Here is a 7,040-nt window from a genome sequence, read left to right as displayed (position 1 = left end):
TTTGCACAAGGATAGACGACGTAAACTGGCATTCAACGCCAGCTCTCTGCCCAATTCTGGCGTCCAGCGCCAGAAAAGGATCAAAAGCTGGAGTTGAACGCCCAAACTGGCATAAAAACTGGCGTTCAACTCCACAAATGGCCTCTGCACGTGAATTGCTTAAGTCTCAGCCCAGCACACACCAAGTGGGTCCCAGAAGTGGATCTCTGCATCATCCATCATAGTCTACTCATATTTTGTAACCCTAGGGTACTAGTTTAGTATAAAAACAACTTTTAGAGACTTATTTTGTATCTCATGACATTTTAGATCTAAACTTTGTATTCTCTGACGGCATGAGTCTCTAAACCCCATTGTTGGGGGTGAGGAGCTCTGCTGTGTCTCGATGAATTAATGCAAGTATTTCTGTTTTCTATTCAAACACGCTTGTTCCTATCTAAGATGTTCATTCGCGCTTAACTGTGATGAAGGTGATGATCAGTGACATTCATCACCTTCCTCAAATCATGAACGTGTGCCTGACAACCACTCCGTTCTATACACGATTGAATGAGTATCTCTCAGATTCCTTAATCAGAATCTCCGTGGTATAAGCTAGAACTGATGGCGGCATTCATGAGAATCCGGAAAGTCTAAACCTTGTCTGTGGTATTCCGAGTAGGATTCAAGGATTGAATGACTGTGACAAGCTTCAAACTCCTGAAGGCTGGGCGTTAGTGACAGACGCAAAAGGATAGTAAATCCTATTCCAACCGGATCGAGAACCAACCAGGTGATTAGCCGTGCTGTGACAGAGCGCGTGAGCGTAGTTTTCACTGGAAGGATGGAAGGTAGCCATTGACAACGGTGATCCACCAACACACAGCTTGCCATAGGGGGACGTGCGTGTGTGAATCAGAAGACAGAGGAAAGTAGAGATTCAGAAGACAAAACATCTCCAAAACTCCAACATATTCTCCATTACTGCACAACAAGTAATCTTTAATTTATGCTCTCTCGGTTATTCACAATTCAACTGATAAACATAATTGACTTCCTGACTAAGATTTACAAGATAACCATAGATTGCTTCAAACCAACAATCTCCATGGGATTCGACCCTTACTCACGTGAGGTATTACTTGGACGACCCAGTGCACTTGCTGGTTAGTGGTACGTGTTGTGAAAAGTGTGATTCACAATTCGTGCACCACTTGACTTCTTGGGTAAAACAGAGCTTCTTTATTAGTTATGTATGTGATGAGCGGATAATTTATACGCTTTTTGGCATTGTTTTTAGTATATTTTTAGTAGGATCTAGTTACTTTTATGGATATTTTTATTAGTTTTTATGTTAAATTCACATTTCTGGACTTTACTATGAGTTTGTGTATTTTTCTGTGATTTTAGGTATTTTCTGGCTAAAATTGAGGGACTTGAGCAAAAATCAGATTCAGAGGTAGAAGAAGGACTGCTGATGCTGTTGGATTCTGACCGCCCTGCACTCAAAGTGGATTTTCTAGAGCTACAGAACTCAGAATGGCACGCTTCCAATTGCGTTGGAAAGTATACATCCAAGGATTTCCAAAAATATATAATAGTCCATACTTTAGCTGAGTTTAGATGACGCAAAAGGGCGTTGAACGCCAATTCTACGCTGCAGTCTAGAGTTAAACGCCAGAAACACGTTACAAACCAGAGTTGAACGCCAGAAACACGTTACAAACTGGCGTTCAACTCCAAGAATGACCTCTCCACATGTAAACTTCAAGCTCAGCCCAAGCACACACCAAGTGGGCCCCGAAAGTGCATTTATACATCAATTACTTACTTCTATAAACCCTGGTAGCTAGTTTAGTATAAATAGGACTTTTTACTATTGTATTAGATCTTATGATTTTTAGTTCAACTTTGGATCATATTGATCACGTTTGGGGACTGGCCATTTGGCCATGCCTGGACCATTATCACTTATGTATTTTCAAACGGTAGAGTTTCTGCACTCCATAGATTAAGGTGTGGAGCTTTGCTGTTCCTGATGATTTAATGCAAAGTACTACTGTTTTCTATTCAATTCAACTTATTCTGCTTCTAAGATATCCATTTGCACTTCAACATGAATGTGGTGATCGTGACAGTCATCATCATTCCCTATGAACACGTGCCTGATAACCACTTCCGTTCTACCTTAGATTGAATGAGTATCTCTTGGATTCCTTAATCAGAATCTTCGTGGTATAAGTTAGAACCCATGGATGGCCATTCCTGAGATCCGGAAAGTCTAAACCTTGTCTGTGGTATTCCGAGTAGTATCTGGGAAGGGATGGCTGTGACGAACTTCAAACTCGCGAGTGCTAGGCGTAGTGACAGACGCAAAAGGATAGCAAATCCTATTCCAGTATGATCGAGAACCTCCAGATGATTAGCCATGCCGTGACAGAGCATTCGGACCATTTTCACCGAGAGGATGGGATGTAGCCATTGACAACGGTGATGCCCTTACAGAAAGCTTGCCATGGAAAGGAGTAAGACTGATTGGATGAAGACAGCAGGAAAGCAGAGGTTCAGAGGAACGAAAGCATCTCTATGCGCTTATCTGAAATTCTCACCAATGAATTACATAAGTATTTCTATCTTTACTTTCTATTTATTTATTATTATTATTCGAAAACTCCATAACCATTTGATATCTGCCTGACTGAAATTTACAAGGTGACCATAGCTTGCTTCAAGCCGACAATCTCCGTGGGATCGACCCTTACTCACGTAAGGTTTTATTACTTGGATGACCCAGTGCACTTGCTGGTTAGTTGTGTGAAGTTGTGAAGTTATGTTTGGACCATGGTATTGTGCACCAGTTATTGGCGCCATTGCCAGGGAGAGAACGAACAACAAATTTTACAACCTGAGTAACAATTTCGCATACCAAGTTTTTGGCGCCGTTGCCGGGGATTGTTCGTGTTTGGACAACTGACGGTTCATCGTGTTGCTCAGATTGGGTAATTTTCTTCTTATTTTATTTTCAAAAAGTTTTCAAAGATTTTTTCAAAAATATTTTCTTCTTTTTCATTTTTCCCAATTAATATTCGAAAAAAAAATTATAAAATATATTTTTCTTCAGAATTTTTAAGAATGAATTCTAGTGTTTCATGATGACTTGTTGAATCCTGGCTGGCTGTAAAGCCATGTCTAAATTCCTTTGGACTGAGGATTCAACTAATCAATTCAATGCATGTAATAGCATACTAAAGCTTGGCTGGCTATTAAGCCATGCCTAACCCTCAGATTGGAGCTTTAGACTAAGAGTACAAAATTCCTGGAATTCATATTAAAAATTTTGAAATCCTTATTTTCTTTTTCCTAGATGTTTTTCGAAAAAAAATTTACAAAAATCCAAAAAAAAAAAATAAAATCATAAAAATAAAAAATATTCTATGTTGTTTGTTTGAGTCTTGTGTCAAATTTTAAGTTTGTTGTCAATTGCATACTCATCTTGCATTTTTTTTCGAAAATTGCATTCATGCATTGCATTCATCATGATCTTCAAATTGTTCTTGATAAACCTTCTTGATTGATCTTCATATTGTATTGTTTTGTGTTGTATGGTGTTTTTCATATGCATTCTTGAATTCTTAGTGTCTAAACATTAAAGATTTCTAAGTTTGGTGTCTTGCATGTTTCCTTTGCATCAAAAAAATTTTTCAAAAATATGTTCTTGGTGTTCATCTTTACATTCAAAGTGTTCTTGGCATTCATCTTGACAATCATAGTGTTCTTGCATTCATCACATGTTTTGATCTAAAATTTTCATGCATTGAGTCTTTTTGATGTTTTTCTCTTTCATCATTAAAAATTCAAAAATCAAAAAAATATCTTTCCCTTTTTCACTCATAAATTTTCTAAAATTTGAGTTGACTTTTTCAAAACTTTTTAAAATTTAGTTGTTTCTTATGGGTCAAATCAAATTTTCAATTTAAAAATCTTATCTTTTTCAAAACCTTTTTCAAAAATCATTTTTTTTCATTTTTCTTATTTACTTTCAAAAATTTTAAAATTATTTTTCAAAAATCTTTTTCTTAATTTTTTTTCCATATTTTCGAAAATATCCTCAACAATTAATGTTTTGATTCAAAAATTTCAAGTTTGTTACTTACTTGTTAAGAAAGATTCAAACTTTAAGTTCTAGAATCATATCTTGTGATTTCTTGTGAATCAAGTCATTAATTGTGATTTTAAAAATCAAATCTTTTTTAAAACTAATTTTAATCATATCTTTTCAAAAATATCTTTTTATCTTATCTTTTTCAAAATCATATATTTTTAATCATATCTCTTTAAAACATATCTTTTTCAAAAATTTGATTTTAAAATATCTTTTCTAACTTCTTATCTTCTTATCTTTTCAAAATTGATTTTCAAATTTGTTCCAACTAACTAATTAACTTTTTGTTTGTTTCTTATCTCTTTCAAAACTACCTAACTAACTATCCCTCTCTAATTTTCGAAAATACCTCCCTCTTTTTTAAAAATTCTTTTTAATTAATTAATTGTTTAAATTTTAATTTTAATTTCAATTCTCCTTTAATTTTCGAAAATCATTAACTCTTTTTCAAAATTAATTTTCAAAATTTCCTCTCTCTCATCTCCTTCTATTTATTTATTCATTTACTAACACTTCTCTTCATCTTAAATCATTACTCTTATCCTCACCCTTGTGTTTGGATTATCCATTCTTCTTCACTCTTATTCCCTTTTCTTCTAACAACAAGGGTACCTCTATACTCTGGTAAAAAGGATCCCTATTATTATTTTCTGTTCCCTTCTTTTTCATATTAGCAGGAGCAAGGACAAGAACATTCTTGTTGAAGCAGACCCTGAACCTGAAAGGACTCTGAAAAGGAAACTAAGAAAAGCTAAAATACAACAATCCAGAGACAACCTTACAGGAATTTTCGAATAGGAAGATGAGATGGCAGCCGAAAATAATAATAATGCAAGGAGGATGCTTGGTGACTTCACTGCACCTAATTCCAATTTACATGGAAGAAGCATCTCCATCCCTACCATTAGAGCAAACAATTTTGAGCTTAAACCTCAATTAGTTTCTCTGATGCAACAAAACTGCAAGTTTCATGGACTTCCATCTGAAGATCCTTTTCAGTTCTTAACTGAATTCTTGCAGATATGTGATACTGTTAAGACTAATGGAGTAGATCCTGAAGTCTACAGGCTCATGCTTTTCCCTTTCGCTGTAAGAAACAGAGCTAGAGTATGGTTGGACTCTCAACCTAAGGATAGCCTGAACTCTTGGGATAAGCTGGTCACGGCTTTCTTAGCCAAGTTCTTTCCTCTTCAAAAGCTGAGTAAGCCTAGAGTGGATGTTCAGACCTTCAGACAGAAAGAAGGTGAATCCCTCTATGAAGCTTGGGAGAGATACAAGTAACTGACCAAAAAGTGTCCTTCTGACATGCTTTCAGAATGGACCATCCTGGATATATTCTATGATGGTCTGTCTGAATTAGCTAAGATGTCATTGGATACTTCTACAGGTGGATCCATTCACCTAAAGAAAATGCCTGCAGAAGCTCAAGAACTCATTGACATGGTTGCTAATAACCAGTTTATGTACACTTCTGAGAGGAATCCTGTGAGTAATGGGACGCCTCAGAAGAAGGGAGTTCTTGAAATTGATACTCTGAATGCCATACTGGCTCAGAACAAACTATTGACTCAGTAGGTCAATATGATTTCTCAGAGTCTGAATGGAATGCAAGCTGCATCCAACAGTACTCAAGAGGCATCTGCTGAAGAAGAGGCTTATGATCCTGAGAACCTTGTAATAGCAGAGGTAAATTACATGGGTGAACCATATGGGAACCCCTATAACCCCTCATGGAGAAATCACCCAAATTTCTCATGGAAGGATCAACAAAAGCCTCAACAAGGCTTTAATAATGGTGGAAGAAACAGGTTTAGCAATAGTAAGCCTTTTCCATCATCCACTCAGCAACAGACAGAGAACTCTGAATAAAATACCTCTAATTTAGCAAACTTAGTCTCTGATCTATCTAAGGCCACTGTGAGTTTCATGAATGAAACAAGGTCTTCCATTAGAAATTTGGAAGCACAAGTGGGCCAGCTGAGTAAGAAGATCACTGAAACTCCTCCTAGTGCTCTCCCAAGCAATACAGAAGAAAATCCAAAAGGAGAGTGCAAGGCCATTGATATAACCATCATAGCCGAACCCAAGGAGGAAGGGGAGGACGTGAATCCCAAGGAGGAAGACCTCCTGGGATGTCCAGTGATCAATAAGGAGTTCCCTCTGAGAAACCAAAGGAATCTGAGACTCATCTAGAGACCATAGAGATTCCATTGAACCTCCTTATGCCATTTATGAGCTCTGAAGAGTACTCTTCTTCTAAAAAGAATGAAGATGTTACTGAAGAGCAAGTTGCCAAGTTTCTTGGTGCAATCATGAAGCTAAATGCCAATTTATTTGGTAATAAGACTTAGGGAAATGAACCTCCCCTGTTCACCAATGAACTAAATGCATTGGATCAACTGAGATTACCTCAGAAGAAACAGGATCCTGAAAAGTTCCTAATACCTTGTACCATAGGCACCATGACCTTTGAGAAGGCTCTATGTGACCTGGGGTCAGGAATAAACCTCATGCCACTCTCTGTAATGGAGAAACTGGGAATCTTTGAGGTGCAAGCTGCTAAAATCTCATTAGAAATGGCAGACAACTCAAGAAAACAGGCTTATGGACAAGTAGAGGACGTGTTAGTAAAAGTTAAAGGCCTTTACATCCCTGCTGATTTCATAATCCTAGATACTGGGAAGGATGAGGATGAATCCATCATCCTTGGAAGACCCTTCCTAGCCACAGCAAGAGCTGTGATTGATGTTAACAGAGCTGAACTAGTCCTTCAATTGAATGAGGACTCCCTTGAGTTTAAAACTCAAGGACATCCTTCTGTAAACATGGAAAAGAGGCACAACAAGCTTCTCTCAAAACAGAGTCAACCAGAGCCCCCACAGTCAAACTCTAAGTTTGG

The 7,040-nt window shown here is 37.1% G+C and overlaps 1 non-coding gene across 1 annotated transcript; it reads right to left on the bottom strand.

Annotated features, from left to right (window-relative positions):
• Positions 1-5,344: 5,344 nt before the first annotated feature.
• On the bottom strand, positions 5,345-5,452 carry LOC148568004 (small nucleolar RNA R71). The gene has a single exon (XR_015882482.1). It is a non-coding gene; the product is annotated as a small nucleolar RNA R71 (small nucleolar RNA).
• Positions 5,453-7,040: the final 1,588 nt, after the last annotated feature.

This window comes from Arachis ipaensis, chromosome B4, assembly GCF_059453495.1.
Source record: "Arachis ipaensis isolate K30076 ecotype BB chromosome B4, ASM5945349v1, whole genome shotgun sequence".
NCBI lineage: Eukaryota > Viridiplantae > Streptophyta > Magnoliopsida > Fabales > Fabaceae > Arachis > Arachis ipaensis.
This window is presented reverse-complemented; position numbering and strand designations above follow the sequence as displayed.